This window comes from Bufo bufo, chromosome 7 (genome assembly GCF_905171765.1).
Source record: "Bufo bufo chromosome 7, aBufBuf1.1, whole genome shotgun sequence".
NCBI lineage: Eukaryota > Metazoa > Chordata > Amphibia > Anura > Bufonidae > Bufo > Bufo bufo.
This window is the reverse complement of record NC_053395.1, coordinates 229,833,084-229,849,423: the sequence shown is the minus strand read 5'-3', so window position 1 is coordinate 229,849,423 and position 16,340 is coordinate 229,833,084. Positions and strand designations below refer to the sequence as shown.

At 50.0% G+C, this 16,340-nt stretch overlaps 1 protein-coding gene and 1 long non-coding RNA gene across 9 annotated transcripts in view; one reads left to right on the top strand and one right to left on the bottom strand.

Moving 5' to 3' along the window:
• Window positions 1–10,535, bottom strand: part of PTPN4 (protein tyrosine phosphatase non-receptor type 4) — a 62,949-nt gene extending 52,414 nt beyond the window's left edge. For 2 of the 5 annotated variants that reach the window (XM_040439968.1, XM_040439972.1), the window contains exons 1-2: window positions 7,778–8,528; window positions 5,832–6,000 (exon numbers count right to left, since the gene is read on the bottom strand). The gene's annotated coding sequence lies outside the window, so the exon portion shown is untranslated. Of the gene's footprint in view, window positions 1–5,831; window positions 6,001–7,773; window positions 8,529–10,511 lie in introns of those variants that run through there. The other 3 variants (XM_040439970.1, XM_040439969.1, XM_040439971.1) reach the window with 3 other exon arrangements.
• On the top strand, window positions 8,369–10,518 carry LOC121007778. 4 transcript variants are annotated; one of them, XR_005780470.1, is made up of 4 exons: window positions 8,369–8,487; window positions 8,581–8,826; window positions 8,991–9,155; window positions 9,360–9,811. It is a non-coding gene; the product is annotated as an uncharacterized LOC121007778 (long non-coding RNA). The 4 variants fall into 4 exon arrangements; XR_005780471.1 differs by lacking the exon at window positions 8,369–8,487 and adding an exon at window positions 10,133–10,518 and having other exon boundaries at window positions 8,568–8,826; window positions 9,360–10,091; XR_005780469.1 differs by lacking the exon at window positions 8,369–8,487 and adding an exon at window positions 9,238–9,278 and having other exon boundaries at window positions 8,568–8,826; window positions 8,991–9,072.
• Window positions 10,536–16,340: the final 5,805 nt, after the last annotated feature.

The window sequence follows — 16,340 nt, the reverse complement described above, 5'->3', positions numbered from 1 at the left end:
ACATGCACTCCAGCTGTTGCAAAACTACAACTCCCAGCATGCATACTTGCTCTTCTCAGAACTCCCGTAGAAATGAATGGAGCATGCTGGGAATTATAGATTCACAACAGCTGGAGTGTCGTAACAGCGGTCACACACGCGACATGGGTGACCATGACACAAACTGCCCAAACAACTACACTACTACTAGGTTTTCACTTTTTTTTTTTTTGCTGCATACTTAGAACTAGCATTTTTCCTGCACTTTTAACTCTGAGAAAATCCTAGGGGAGAAAATGCTCGAAGAAAAAATAAGAAGCCAAACCTACAGCATGCCACGCTTCCATACTGCCACCGATTTCACACACAAGCGTTTTTGGTGGGTTTCTTTGCAGCATTTTCTCATGTAATCAGATGCTACTTTAACATCTATAGTTCTAAAATTCAATAAAGACAAAGCTTTTTTTTTTGCATGCCATTTTTGACATTGGGTTTGAGCATTTTTGTTACTGTTAGAAATCTATATGGGGGCCTCAAAAAAAATATGCTGTTCTATACAATTAAGGCTACTTTCACACTAGCGTTCAGAGCGGATCCGTCTGCATTATAACTTAGAAAATTTTCTAAGTGTGAAAGTTGTCTGAGCGGATCCGTCCAGACTTTACATTGAAAGTCAATGGGGAACGGATCCACTTGAAGATTGAGCCATATGGTGTCATCTTCAAGCGGATCCGTCCCTATTGACTTCCATTATAAGTCTGGACGGATCCGCTCGCCTCCGCACGGCCAGGCGGACAACCGAACGCTGCAAGCAGCGTTCAGGTGTCCGCTCACTGAGCGGAGCGGAGGCTGAGCGCTGGCAGGCGGATGCATTCTGAGCGGATCCGCCTCCACTGAGAATGCATTGGGGCCGGACGGCTGCGTTCAGGGCCGCTTGTGAGCCCCTTCAAACGGAGCTCACGAGCGGACACCCGAACGCAGGTGTGAAAGTAGCCTTAACAACACATAAAAAAACAAACAAAAAAAAACAACTTTTTCACTATGAAAAACAAAAATGATACAAAAACGTTGCGATGGAAGCCTCAGAAAGGTCTTTTAATGATCTTGACATTTTGCACATTTCCGGAGACGAGCAGCAGTGACCTTCCCGCTGCCGGCAGCCACGGCACGTTGCACGGCTGCAGCCATGTCACCCAGCATGGAGGATGGGAGTTCACGGCCATCGACATTCCTGAGCTGCAGGTTACCTTAGAAACTACCAGTATCCATCATGTTCACACCACACCCTGCTGCTTGTACAGAGCGCGCCGCCCCTTTAAGACAGAGACCTCACACGACACCTGGCGAGCAGAATACAATGACTGGACCATCCGCGTGTATCTGCCGATTGTCTGATTAACCATCTGACACATGAGAGTTGTTGCTACTGGACACGTGTACATCTGCTGCTGAGCCCCCCCAAAAAAAGTAAAAAAAAAGTCTCATGCTAAAAATTCATACTTTATAATGTAATGGCTATCAATCTGTTACAAAACTACAACTCCCAGCATGCCCTGTCCATCTCTTCACCCCTACCGTTACTGGTGCAGTATAGTTTCCACATTGTTTATCTCCATGATGTTTCCATCCAGGTGTCAGGTGACAGACTCTGTTTCTAGTGGGGGCCGCAGGGGCCGGTACTGGGCCTCGGACTACATTAATGCCTACTTTAGCGCAGCAACCAGTGCCAGGCAGCTGCTGACAAAGCAAATAGGATCATGGGGCTCACACACAAGACGAGAACGCAGGATTACCTCTGAACTAGTCAGACCGCACAGACTGGGGGGTACAAAACATAGCAGAGCTGAAGAGGTTGGGGGGACATTTAGGAAGGGGCTTCATTATTTCTCCTTGAATCCTGCCTCCTCAGCCTTTGCTAACGATTGCAGAGATGGCGCCCATCAGTCCAGCGGAGCCTAGTGTTAGTCAGGGCCCTGGGCTCCGGATCTGAGCACACAGCGGAGGCCAGAACAAAGTGCAATCAGAGAAGGATGCGGGGAGAGCAGAGGAGCGCGACATCCGTCACGGGTGACGCCCCAGTGCCACACACATGCATTACAGACAGAGACGTGCGCCGGGGGAGATCTCCGATGAGGCCGACGGGTCCGATGCTGGCAAATGGAAGAAACAAACAGGGAGGGGAGCGGTCGCACACTGGGCGATGGTCAGGAAGTCTCTATACGAGGACCACAACCCTTATATAAAGAGCCGCTGGACGTAGATGGAACCTTGAAGTCCGGTCTCTTCCCAGCCTGCGATGAGCAGGAGACGGCCGACACAAGGCTCCCTGCCGATATAACAACGTATTCCCCATAAAATGGCAATTCTACAGTATATTTTCCTAGAAGTCATTGTGCCGTTACCAGTTGTGTCCGATCAGTGCTGCCAGTACCAGGCGGTGTAGGGGCACACCTCATTGTAAGAAGAATGGATTTATATATACATTTACAGGAGGAATAAAAGGGAAAAAGTTCAACACAGAGGAAAGACGCCCCAGAAATGGAGAATGCAGAAGAGAGCGGATGGATAATACTAGGGCCAGAATTCAGTGCAGAGAAGAGAGGTGCACCCCGGGGTAAGGGTTCTGCCACATAAGACGGGGGGGACCCCAGGATCAGGCACCCAAAGGTCAGTTACCACGACAGTTTCCACAGCAGACACTATAGGTACAAGACAGAGCGACAAGTCAGTCACATTCCTATAATCCGCCATCCGGGAGACCCGAGAGCTGCCGGATCATGAGAGGAGACGCTGCTGGGGCCCAAAATATAAGATAAGAGGAAATCTCTACCCAGTCTCCGCTGCAGGGAAGGCGATCACTCTCATCATCCCTGTCCCCAGGAGTCTGCAATCTCTTCTCTATACACAATGTATCACTCCCCATGTTCATCCCTGACCCTATGAGCTCACAATCTAATCTCCCCATCTCATACACAATGCATCACCCCCATCATCCCTGACCCTATGAGCTCAAAATCTAATCTCCCCATCTCATACACAATGCATCCCCCCCATCATCCCTGACACCAGGAGCTCACAATCTAATCTAATCTTTTTTATACACAAAGTATCACTTCTATCATATACATGTCCCCAGGAGCTCACAATCTAATCTCTCCATCTGATATGCAATGTATCGCCCCCATGATTCCTGACCCCAGGAGCTCACAATCTATTCTTGGGGAGAGCACACAGACTCCGTGCTCAGATCTGGAGTCCACAGCCACAGATATTTCTGCCAATCGGTTTCATTCCTCTGGATGGGAGTTTTCTGCAGACACGGACCTGCTGTGTGTGAATACTGGCTGAGGCCATGGTTCTGTGCCGGACTATCAGATGAAAGGAATGGCAGTGCAGACAGAACAGGAGCGGAGACAGGAGCGGACGCCGGAGATTCTGAGCCGTGAGGTTCACTTCACACATTACATGTAATTAAAACAGTGTGAAAAGGATTAAGGGGTGGAGGGGGGTCACCCCAGGGGCGGCCATCTCTGCACTAACCACTTCCGAAACAAGTAATTGCGAGCTCAGGGGAAGCCAATCATTAGACATAGCGCGCATATTTCTGAGGACTTCAAGCGTCTCGGATTACATGAGCGCAGGCGGATGATGCTGGAGATCCTCCGACTACTGCTCCCCCGGGGCTCCTCCACGAAGCTTCCAGCAGTGCTCCTAATGTGTAAATCGCCAGAATGATCCCCCGGATCCGTGCGGGACCTCCCTGATCACCGCGCTCCCTGCTGGGGATAATGTGCTTTATGTTTTATCACTCACATGAAATTAAATTAATTCAAACGATCTTCTAATAGACGCTGGAGGAGATTTATCACCAGGAGCTTTTGTTGCCGCAATTTGTGCTAAATTTATCAAATGTCGCCCAATGTTTGATAAATCTGATGCACCGTTAAAGGGGCATGCAGGCAGTACATATTGATGACCTATCCTCAGGACTCGTCACTATCTGATCAGTGGGAGTCCGGGGCTTGTACGAGCGAAGTGCAGTCCCATGGAAGTGACTGGAGCGGGGGCTGTGCTTGCACGGTGCACTCGCTATTCCTTTCCATGAGACTTCCGAAAATAGCCGAGCGCACTAGAAGTGAATGCACAGCACTGTGTGCATCCATTGTGTGCTCTCCTTCACTTTCCGGAGCCAGTTCTGGAGATAGCTGCGGGTCTCAGAGGTGGGGCCCGCGTGTATCTGACATTGGTGGTATATCCTAATTATGCCATTAAAGGGGTTCTCCAGGCTTTTGACCTACCATCAATATCAGATCGGCGGGGGTCCGACACCTTCTCTTCATACAGCTGATTGCCGGGGTGCCGGGTGTCAGACCCCCGCTGATCTGATATTGATGGTAGGTCATCAGTATTAAAAGCCTGGAAAACCCCTTTAAAGTATTGGATGACACAACCCCTTTAAAAGAGAATCCGTCACCACGATCATGGACTGTTATCTGCAGCTATACATGAGAAATCCTGCAGATAAAGGGTCCACATCCTCTGCTGTTGGAAATGAAAGCTGCTATGGAATCAACTGACAGGACTGCTGCGCATGCGCACAGGAGTCTTCTCCGCTATGTTAGCGCAGGGCTGTGTATTTCAGAGGGAAAAGAGGAATATAAATAATGGCGATCTGGGCTCATTATGTGCAGGACTACTCATGTATTACTGGAGATAATAGTCCAGAATCGTGGTGACAGATTCCCCATAACCCACTTTACAAAAAAACTGGAGCAACTGATGTAAAAATGGCAAATGTTGAACATTTTTGAGCAATCTGCCACCACTCCAACACGGTTCTGGTCCCGTGGGTGCCCGCTTTCTGTGCCAGCTTGACCCGCTAGAAATACCAGAGGCTGCTGAGGCTAATCGCCGGCAGAGGCGTGTCACCACTAAGACCAGTAATTGGCTGAGTGGACCTTTCCAAGCATTTGCAGCAAACCCTCAGCTGTGAGCAATACCAATTCTGACTTGTTTTCACTCATTGGATGTTACATTTTACTGACAGCAAGCAGAGATTTTAACTGATTCTTAAAATTTATAGTCACTCAACAACTCAATAAGTTAAGGTGCAACCACCAGTGGTAAAAGGGGGCGAATCGTCCGATAATCAGACTAAATGAGATGATGGGAGTCTTCTCCCCCAGTAGGCTTGGCGACATTTTGTTATCATGTATCCCTCTAAATATTTTCCCATCCCCACAGGTACACAGGGGTCTACGAATATGCAAATTCTTCTATTTCAGCAGCACAGAGGAAGTCAGGATTTATTCAGAGGCAGAACTACAATGCAGCATTATGTCCAATCACCTGCAACCTGTGGCTCTTGAAAAACTACTACTCCCATCATCCTCTGCTAGCTGCAGGCTGTCAGGGCATGCAGCGAGATATATTTCCGCAGCAGCTGGAGAGCCCCAGGTGGCAGGGCACTGCATGGAGGCACAGGGAGGCACTGGGTACTGCAGGGAATAATGTGCCGAATGTCGGGCTGCTCGCCTTCTCCAGTCATAGATCACCACAAGCAAGAAATATGTCATGCCAAGCAAGTGCACTGTTCATCCGCAGCTTCCTCTGACAAAGGGAAAGATCCCGCTGAGGATGTACAGTGACGTCACCTATGGCCATGGACTCCCATAAACTCCACTGATGAACATTGCAGAAAAATCCAGGCAGCAGCTCACACTGCGAACCCCACCATAGTAGCTAGAAGACCCCCTATCACATGAGGCACTAACAGCTCAATATAGGGGAATATATAGGGGTGGGGGGTACATACTTTCATTCCCGCAGGACACTGACAACATACGCTTTACCTTCATATAAGATCCACGTTCTGCAGTTTGTGGTGAGGAAATGGGTCTCCCAGCTGCTCCAGTGTCAGGGGTGGGGGTCTCGCTCCTGGACCTCAGTCACACCGGTCTCGGAGAAGGCAGCGGTCTCGGCAGATGGAGCCTCATACTGTCAGGCAGGATCATGGATGTTCTGCAGAGAAGGGAAAACAGCTAGGGAGGGGTGGACCCTATAAACGAGGGGGCACAGTACAGATGTGTGGGTGCTGCCAGGGTACCATTCACTAATGGCCGGGAGATGTGCGACCCCAAGGATCTATAGGGGCCGGTAGGTGACGAGCTACAGGTATACGGAGTGTATTACTATTCAAAGGCAAGAGCTGCAGATACAATGTATCTATAGGTATAAGGGAAAACAGCAGAGCTGCAGCTACAATGTATCTATAGGTATGGGGGCAAACAGCAGAGCTGCAGTTACAATGTATCTATAGGTATGGAACAAACAGCAGAGCTGTAGCTACAATGTATCTATAGGTATGGAACAAACAGCAGAGCTGCAGATACAATGTATCTATAGGTATGGAACAAACAGCAGAGCTGCAGCTACAATGTATCTATAGGTATGGGGACAAACAGCAGAGCTGCAGCTACAATGTATCTATAGGTATGGCACAAACAGCAGAGCTGTAGCTACAATGTATCTATAGGTATGGCACAAACAGCAGAGCTGTAGCTACAATGTATCTATAGGTATGGGGACAAACAGCAGAGCTGCAGCTACAATGTATCTATAGGTATGGAACAAACAGCAGAGCTGCAGCTACAATGTATCTATAGGTATGGGGACAAACAGCAGAGCTGCAGATACAATGTATCAATAGGTATGGGGGCAAACAGCAGATGCAATGTATAGGTATGGGGGGCAAACAGAGCTGTAGCTACAATGTATCTATAGGTATGGGGGCAAACAGCAGAGCTGTAGCTACAATGTATCTATAGGTATGGAACAAACAGCAGAGCTGCAGCTACAATGTATCTATAGGTATGGGGGCAAACAGCAGATGCAATGTATCTATAGGTATGGGGGGCAAACAGAGCTGTAGCTACAATGTATCTATAGGTATGGGGGCAAACAGCAGATACAATGTATCTATAGGTATGAGGGGGCAAACAGCAGATACAATGTATCTATAGGTATGGGGGCAAACATCAGAGCTGTAGCTACAATGTATCTATAGGTATGGGGGGGGCAAACAGCAGATACAATGTATCTATAGGTATGGGGGCAAACAGCAGAGCTGTAGCTACAATGTATCTATAGGTATGAAAAGAGAAAGTAAGTCAAAGGGGAGATACTGGGCCAGTATACAGGTGAAAGGCAGTATTACCAATGGATGGTAGGAAAAAGTACTGCATAGGTGACAGAAGTTTACTCCGACAGCTAGTCAAAGCATAGATCTATAGGTGACAGATTCCATTTAACATCTGCAGATGTTAAAGGGTGACAATCTATAGGTGAAACTAAAGTTGGTCTTTATGCCTAGGCAGATAAGCAGGAAGGGGTCAATTCTATAGATCTCCATAGCGGTTATTGGGGAGGCTATAGAGCTGCAGGTGACAGGGAGGGTTCGTATACCCCAACAGATAGTGCTGGGGGTAAGAATCTATAAGTGATGCAAGAACCGGTCTGAATGTGGAACGATACTGAGGATGGAAGATAGGAATCTATAGGTGACAGGAAGGGGTCTATATGCTCCAAGCACTAGGGGTGGATGGAGCAGAGGGGTCTATATTCCAGCAGCGGTAGGTACAGGTTTGGGTGATATATCTATAGGTAAAACGCAAGATTGCTCCAGCTAATGGTTGCAGAGGTCTCTACACCAGGCATCAGTAGGAGGAAATGGTGGATCTATAGGTGACAGGGTCTATATATTCCAACAGCTGTAGTTACAGGTGGGATATATACCTACAGTTGACAGGCAGACTCTATATGCTCCGGTTGATGGTTTCAAAAGTCCCTTTAAATCCAAGCAGCTGCAATTGAAGAGTGGGGACCTATAGGTGAAAGGGTCTTCAGCACCTGAAGGTGCACGTTGGCGTATATCTATATGTGACACACTATATGCTTCAGTTGATGGTCACTTAATATCCAGGAAGTCGCAGGTGGAGACTATGGATCTATAGGCAGCAGAGGTCTATATGTTCCAGCAGTTGAGAGATCTCTCTGTATGTGACGCTCTATATGCTCCAGTTGATGGTCTTCAATATATCCAGGCAGCAGCAGATGAAGACTATGGATCTATAGGTCACAGGGTCTATTTATAATCCAGCAGCCGTGTATATAGGGGACACTATATGCTCCAGTTGTTGATTTCAGATAAATATATCCAGGCAGCAGCAGGCGAAAACGTATGAATCTATAGGCGACAGGTTCTATTTACATCCCAGCAGCTGTTTGTCTATAAAGGGTTGCTCTATATGCTCCAGTTGATGTTTGCAGAGGTCCATATATATCTATCCAGGCAGCAACAAGCGGAGACTGTGGCAGATGAGTATCTATAGGTGACACATGGAGAGTCTATAGGCTCCAGCAAGCAGATGTGGTCTTCATATATCCAGTTCACCCTATAGGTGGTGGTCAAAGTCCATAGGTGCTGTATATGGCCCCCTGTATATCCAGGTCACTCTATAGGTGCTGTATACTGTCCCGTGTATATCCAGGCCACTCTATAGGTGCTGTATACGGTCCTGTATATGGCCCCTGTACATCCAGGTCACTCTATAGGTGCTGTATATGGCCCCCTGTATATCTAGGTCACTCTATAGGGACTGTATGTGGCCCCCTGTACGTCCAGGTCACTCTATAGGTGCTGTATATGGCTCCCTGTATATCCAGGTCACTCTATAGGGACTGTATGTGGCCCCCTGTACATCCAGGTCACTCTATAGGGGCTGTATGTGGCCCCCTGTACGTCCAGGTCACTCTATAGGGACTGTATGTGGCTCCCTGTATATCCAGGTCACTCTATAGGGACTGTATGTTGCCCCCTGTACATCCAGGTCACTCTATAGGGGCTGTATGTGGCCCCCTGTACGTCCAGGTCACTCTATAGGGGCTGTATGTGGGCCCCTGTACGTCCAGGTCACCCTATAGGTTCTGTATGTGGCCCCCTGTACGTCCAGGTCACTCTATAGGTGCTGTATATGGCTCCCTGTATATCCAGGTCACTCTATAGGGACTGTATGTGGCCCCCTGTACATCCAGGTCACTCTATAGGGGCTGTATGTGGGCCCCCTGTACGTCCAGGTCACTCTATAGGGGCTGTATGTGGCCCCCTGTACGTCCAGGTCACCCTATAGGGGCTGTATGTGGGCCCCTGTACATCCAGGTCACCCTATAGGTTCTGTATGTGGCCCCCTGTACGTCCAGGTCACTCTATAGGGGCTGTATGTGGGCCCCTGTACATCCAGGTCACCCTATAGGTTCTGTATGTGGCCCCCTGTACGTCCAGGTCACTCTATAGGTTCTGTATGTGGCCCCTGTATGTCCAGGTCACTCTATAGGGGCTGTATGTGGCCCCCTGTACGTCCAGGTCACTCTATAGGGGCTGTATGTGGCCCCCTGTACGTCCAGGTCACTCTATAGGGGCTGTATGTGGCCCCTGTACGTCCAGGTCACTCTATAGGGGCTGTATGTGGCCCCCTGTACATCCAGGTCACTCTATAGGTGCTGTATGTGGCCCCCTGTACGTCCAGGTCACTCTATAGGGGCTGTATGTGGCCCCCTGTACGTCCAGGTCACTCTATAGGTGCTGTATGTGGCCCCCCGTACGTCCAGGTCACTCTATAGGGGCTGTATGTGGCCCCTGTACGTCCAGGTCACTCTATAGGGGCTGTATGTGGCCCCTGTACGTCCAGGTCACTCTATAGGGGCTGTATGTGGCCCCCTGTACGTCCAGGTCACTCTATAGGGGCTGTATGTGGCCCCCTGTACGTCCAGGTCACTCTATAGGTGCTGTATGTGGCCCCCTGTACGTCCAGGTCACTCTATAGGTGCTGTATGTGGCCCCTGTACGTCCAGGTCACTCTATAGGTGCTGTATGTGGCCCCTGTACGTCCAGGTCACTCTATAGGGGCTGTATGTGGCCCCCTGTACGTCCAGGTCACTCTATAGGGGCTGTATGTGGCCCCCTGTACGTCCAGGTCACTCTATAGGTGCTGTATGTGGCCCCCTGTACGTCCAGGTCACTCTATAGGTGCTGTATGTGGCCCCTGTACGTCCAGGTCACTCTATAGGTGCTGTATGTGGCCCCCTGTACGTCTAGGTCACTCTATAGGGCTCCAGCAGGTGGTCGCAGGGCTCTACATGTCCCAGCAGCTACAGGCTATCTAGAAGGGCAGCTCACGGGCTCGCTGTGTCGAGGCGGGGCCCCTGAGTTGGGCTCTCGGGAGACAGACGTGTCGCTCGCTTGCGGTGTCCGGTCGCTGCGGGGTTTCTGGGGCCCCGGCCCGGGGAGATGTGCGGGCTCCGGCCTCGGTTTGTCACTGCTCCCCTACCCCCGCCCTCAGGCCGGAGCATAGCAACGGGACATGGCGCAGTAATCGCACATTCTCGCGAGAAGTGGCCGCAGCGATGACGTCACCGCCGTAATCCGTTCTCTGCCGGTCGCTTGCTCCACCAATACGGAAAATGAGATGCGTTACCTCGTCCGCTGCACAAGTAAGGCAAAGAGAGCCCGGCACACGGCGCCCGCCACCACCGCCGCCGCCTCACCGGGCAGCGCCATCTTGTCACATCACGACTGAGGCGACCGCAGTCACCAAGACGTGGGCAACAGCGACACCTGCAGGACGCGGCGGGAACTGCAGCTCCCACTACTGCTTGCAAATGATTTGTATTTTATTTCCATCCATGTGGTAACCATTTATACTATTATTATTATTATTATTATTATTATTATTTATTTGCTTCAATTATTATTACATGGTTTCTATATTATAACGTTTCTTCTTACACTTTTCTGTAGATGCATTAATGTTCTTCTCTTCATTCCACTGATTGTTACCTTCATATTCTTCTTTATTACAACATTTATTAAGTAGAAGATGAGGGTCTGGATGTGTTCGGGGGTCCGGTGTGGTCCGTATTAGAGTAGAGTGGACACCTGGATGTTCGGGTTCGACGAGTTCGGCCGAACTTGAAAAAAAAGTTTGGGTTCGGGACCCGAACTTGACCCCGAACCCGAACCCTATTGAAGTCAATGGGGACCCGAATAGGGATGAGCGAACCCGAACTGTATAGTTCGGGTTCGTACCGAATTTTGGGGTGTCCGTGACACGGACCCGAACCCGAACATTTTCGTAAAAGTCTGTGTTCGGCGCTTTCTTGGCGCTTTTTGAAAGGCTGCACAGCAGCCAATCAACAAGCGTCATACTACTTGCCCCAAGAGGCCATCACAGCCATGCCTACTATTGGCATGGCTGTGATTGGCCAGTGCAGCATGTGACCCAGCCTCTATATAAGCTTGGGTCACGTAGCGCCGCCCGTCACTCTGCTGATACAAGTGTAGGCAGAGGACGCTGCTGCTGCGACGTTAGGGCGAGATTAGGCAGATTAACTCCTCCAAAAGACTTCATTCTGTGATCGATCTGCAGCTGTGGATCATTGAACTGCTGCTATTCAATTGCTCAGTGTTTTTAGGCTGCCCAGAGCGTTTTTCAGTCACTTTTTTCTGGGGTGATCGGCGGCCATTTTGTGGCTTGTGGTGCGCCAGCACGAGCTACCACCAAGTGCATTTAACCATCGATAGTGTGGTTATTTAAATCTATCCCTAAAAGGGTATATTAGATTCAAGGTGCAGATAGGGTCATTCTCAAGAACTTCACACGCTACCGTGCAGATCCAAGTCTAATTCTGTGATTAAACGTATACCTGTCACCCAGCGCCTAAATAATAGGCCTCACATTTGTATTCAGCTAAATCTGTCATTACTGCTGTGCCTGTATTAGTGTAATACGGTACCTAAATAGATAGCCAGATAGTGTTAGGTGTCTGTAAAAAAAGGCCTGATTTTTAATTCAATACATTGGCCCGAATAATATTTTTCTTATTGTGGTGAACGGTAACAATGAGGAAAACATCTAATAAGGGACGCGGACGTAGACATGGTCGTGGTGGTGTTAGTGGACCCTCTGGTGCTGGGAGAGGACGTGGCCGTTCTGCCACAGCCACACGTCCTAGTGAACCAACTACCTCAGATCCCAGTAGCCGCCAGAATTTACAGGGATATTTGGTGGGGCCCAATGCCGTTCTAAGGATGGTAAGGCCTGAGCAGGTGCAGGCATTAGTCAATTGGGTGGCCGACAGTGGATCCAGCACGTTCACATTATCTCCCACCCAGTCTTCTGCAGAAAGCGCACAGATGGCGCATGAAAACCAAGCCCATCAGTCTGTCACATCACCCCCATGCATATCAGGGAAACTGTCTGAGCCTCAAGTTATGCAGCAGTCTCTTATGCTGTTTGAAGACTCTGCTGGCAGGGTTTCCCAAGGGCATCCACCTAGCCCTTCCCCAGGGGTGGAAGAGATAGAATGCACTAACGCACAACCACTTATTTTTCCTGATGATGAGGACATGGGAATACCACCTCAGCACGTCTCTGATGATGATGAAACACAGGTGCTAACTGCTGCGTCTTTCTGCAGTGTGCAGACTGAACAGGAGGTCAGGGATCAAGACTGGGTGGAAGACGATGCAGGGGACGATGAGGTCCTAGACCCCACATGGAATGAAGGTCGTGCCACTGACTTTCACAGTTCGGAGGAAGAGGCAGTGGTGAGACCGAGCCAACAGCGTAGCAAAAGAGGGAGCAGTGGGCAAAATCAGAACACCCGCCGCCAAGAGACTCCGCCTGCTACTGACCGCCGCCATCTGGGACCGAGCACCCCAAAGGCAGCTTCAAGGAGTTCCCTGGCATGGCACTTCTTCAAACAATGTGCTGACGACAAGACCCGAGTGGTTTGCACGCTGTGCCATCAGAGCCTGAAGCGAGGCATTAACGTTCTGAACCTTAGCACAACCTGCATGACCAGGCACCTGCATGCAAAGCATGAACTGCAGTGGAGTAAACACCTTAAAAACAAGGAAGTCACTCAGGCTCCCCCTGCTGCCTCTTCTGCTGCTGCCGCCTCGGCCTCTTCTGCTGCTGCCGCCGCCGCCTCGGCCTCTTCCTCCGCCTCTGGAGGAACGTTGGCACTTGCCGCCCAGCAAACATGGGATGTACCACCAACACCACCACCTGCGTCACCAAGCATCTCAACCATGTCACACGGCAGCGTTCAGCTCTCCATCTCACAAACATTTGAGAGAAAGCGTAAATTCCCACCTAGCCACCCTCGATCCCTGGCCCTGAATGCCAGCATTTATAAACTACTGGCCTATGAAATGCTGTTATTTAGGCTGGTGGACACACACAGCTTCAAACAGCTCATGTTGCTTGCTGTCCCACAGTATGTTGTTCCCAGCCGCCACTACTTCTCCAAGAGAGCCGTGCCTTCCCTGCACAACCAAGTGTCCGATAAAATCAAGTGTGCACTGCGCAACGCCATCTGTGGCAAGGTCCACCTAACCACAGATACGTGGACCAGTAAGCACGGCCAGGGACGCTATATCTCCCTAACTGCACACTGGGTAAATGTAGTGGAGTTTCAGCTGCAGCACGCACGGGTCAGTCGCACTGTGGATCAGACCCACTTCACCACCAATGACTGGGCCTCCATGCGAGACCTGTGTGCCCTGTTGCGCTGTTTCGAGTACTCCACCAACATGGCCAGTGCCGATGACGCCGTTATCAGCGTTACAATACCACTTCTATGTCTCCTTGAGAAAACACTTAGGGCGATGATGGAAGAGGAGGTGGCCGAGGAGGAAGAGGGGTCATTTTTAGCACTTTCAGGCCAGTCTCTTCGAAGTGACTCAGAGGGAGGTTTTTTGCAACAGCAGAGGCCAGGTACAAATGTGGCCAGACAGGGCCCACTACTGGAGGAGGAGGAGGAGGAGGATGAGGTGGAGGAGGATGAGGTGGAGGAGGATGAGGATGAAGCATGTTCACAGCGGGGTGGCACCCAAAGCAGCTCGGGCCCATCACTGGTGCATGGCTGGGGGGAAACGCAGGACGATGACGATACGCCTCCCACAGAGGACAGCTTGTCCTTACCTCTGGGCAGCCTGGCACACATGAGCGACTACATGCTGCAGTGTCTCCGCAACGACAGCAGAGTTGCCCACATTTTAACGTGTGCGGACTACTGGGTTGCCACCCTGCTGGATCCCCGGTACAAAGACAATGTGCCCACCTTACTTCCTGCACTGGAGTGTGATAGGAAGATGCGCGAGTACAAGCGCACGTTGGTAGACGCTCTACTGAGAGCATTCCCAAATGTCACAGGGGAACCAGTGGAAGCCCAAGGCGAAGGCAGAGGAGGAGCAAGAGGTCGCCAACGCAGCTGTGTCACGGCCAGCTCCTCTGAGGGCAGGGTTAGCATGGCAGAGATGTGGAAAAGTTTTGTCACCACACCACAGCTAACTGCACCACCACCTGATACGGAACGTGTTAGCAGGAGGCAACATTTCACTAACATGGTGGAACAGTACCTGTGCACACCCCTCCACGTACTGACTGATGGTTCGGCCCCATTCAACTTCTGGGTCTCCAAATTGTCCACGTGGCCAGAGCTAGCCTTTTATGCCTTGGAGGTGCTGGCCTGCCCGGCGGCCAGCGTTTTGTCTGAACGCGTATTCAGCACGGCAGGGGGCGTCATTACAGACAAACGCAGCCGCCTGTCTACAGCCAATGTGGACAAGCTGACGTTCATAAAAATGAACCAGGCCTGGATCCCACAGGAACTGTCCATCCCTTGTGCAGATTAGACATTAACTACCTCCCCTTAACCATATATTATTCTACTCCAGGGCACTTCCTCATTCAATCCTATTTTTATTTTCATTTTACCATTATATTGCGAGGCAACCCAAAGTTGAATGAACCTCTCCTCTGTCTGGGTGCCGGGGCCTAAATGTGTGACAGTGGCCTGTTCCAGTGGTGGGTGACGTGAAGCCTGATTCTCTGCTATGACATGAAGACAGATTCTGCGCTGACATAAGGCCAGATTCTCTGTTACGGGACCGCTCTCCTCTGTCTGGGTGCCGGGGCCTAAATGTGGGACAGTGGCCTGTTCCAGTGGTGGGTGACGTGAAGCCTGATTCTTTGCTATGGCATGAAGAGACTGTTTCTGTGCTGACATGAAGCCAGATTCTCTGCTATGGGACCTCTGTCCAATTGATATTGGTTCATTTTAATTTTTTTAATTTTAATTTTAATTCATTTCCCTATCCACATTTGTTTGCAGGGGATTTACCTACATGTTGCTGCCTTTTGCAGCCCTCTAGCTCTTTCCTGGGCTGTTTTACAGCCTTTTTAGTGCCGAAAAGTTCGGGTCCCCATTGACTTCAATGGGGTTCGGGTTTGGGACGAAGTTCGGGTCGGGTTCGGATCCCGAACCCGAACATTTCCGGGAAGTTCGGCTGAACTTCTCGAACCCGAACATCCAGGTGTTCGCTCAACTCTAGACCCGAACTTTTGGGAACTAAAATGGCTCTAAAATAGTCCTGGAAAGGGAATCAAAATGTGCTTAAGAGCATGACAAAAAGCAGAAGAGACTGCTGCATGACTTGGGGCTCAGACTGCTTGGCTGATGTGCAAGGGGGTGAAAGACTGATGGACATCGGCTGCAGGTGCCAACTCTGCGCTTTCAGCAGGAGACTGGGTGGGAGACAATGTGAAGGAACTGGATCCACTGTCAGCAACCCAATCTACTATCCCCTGTACTTGTTCAGACCTCACCATTCGTAGAGCTGCATTAGGCCGACCAAATACCGCTGCAGGTTTTGTCGCCTACTCGCACCTGAGTAAGGGGTTTAACTTGTGCGTGTAGCTGGCACAGATCGACCGCGTCCTCTCCCTGCAACAGGAGCTCCACCAGCAGCACCACGACCTGGGCCACGTCCCTTATTTGACGCTCTCTCCTCATATTTCTCAAGTTTAGGATCTTGCCCTAAATGGGTGTTTAATTAATAGTAAAAAAGAACGACAGTATGTAAAGGGTGTATCTCACACGGCCTGAACCAGACTAGGCCTCAATTAAAGATTTCTTTGCACAAAATGGCTGTATTCCAAATGCCTGATTCAAACCCCTGTATGTAGAGGGGGTGTCTCACAGGGCCTGAACCTCTGTAGGCCTGAATTCAATATTGGTGCACCAAATGGCGGTATTTAAAATCTCTGAATGGAACCCAAATGTATTAAGGGAGTATCTCACAATGACATCTGCATCAAAGGCTGCCAACTAAACTTTTGGAGTTTAACAACTGAATTTGACAGCAGTATAGAAGCCTGTAATGTCACACGTGCTGATGCTGCAAGGCCTGAAAATAGTGCTTTTTGTCAAATAAGTGTGTTTTTCAAACCCCAGAA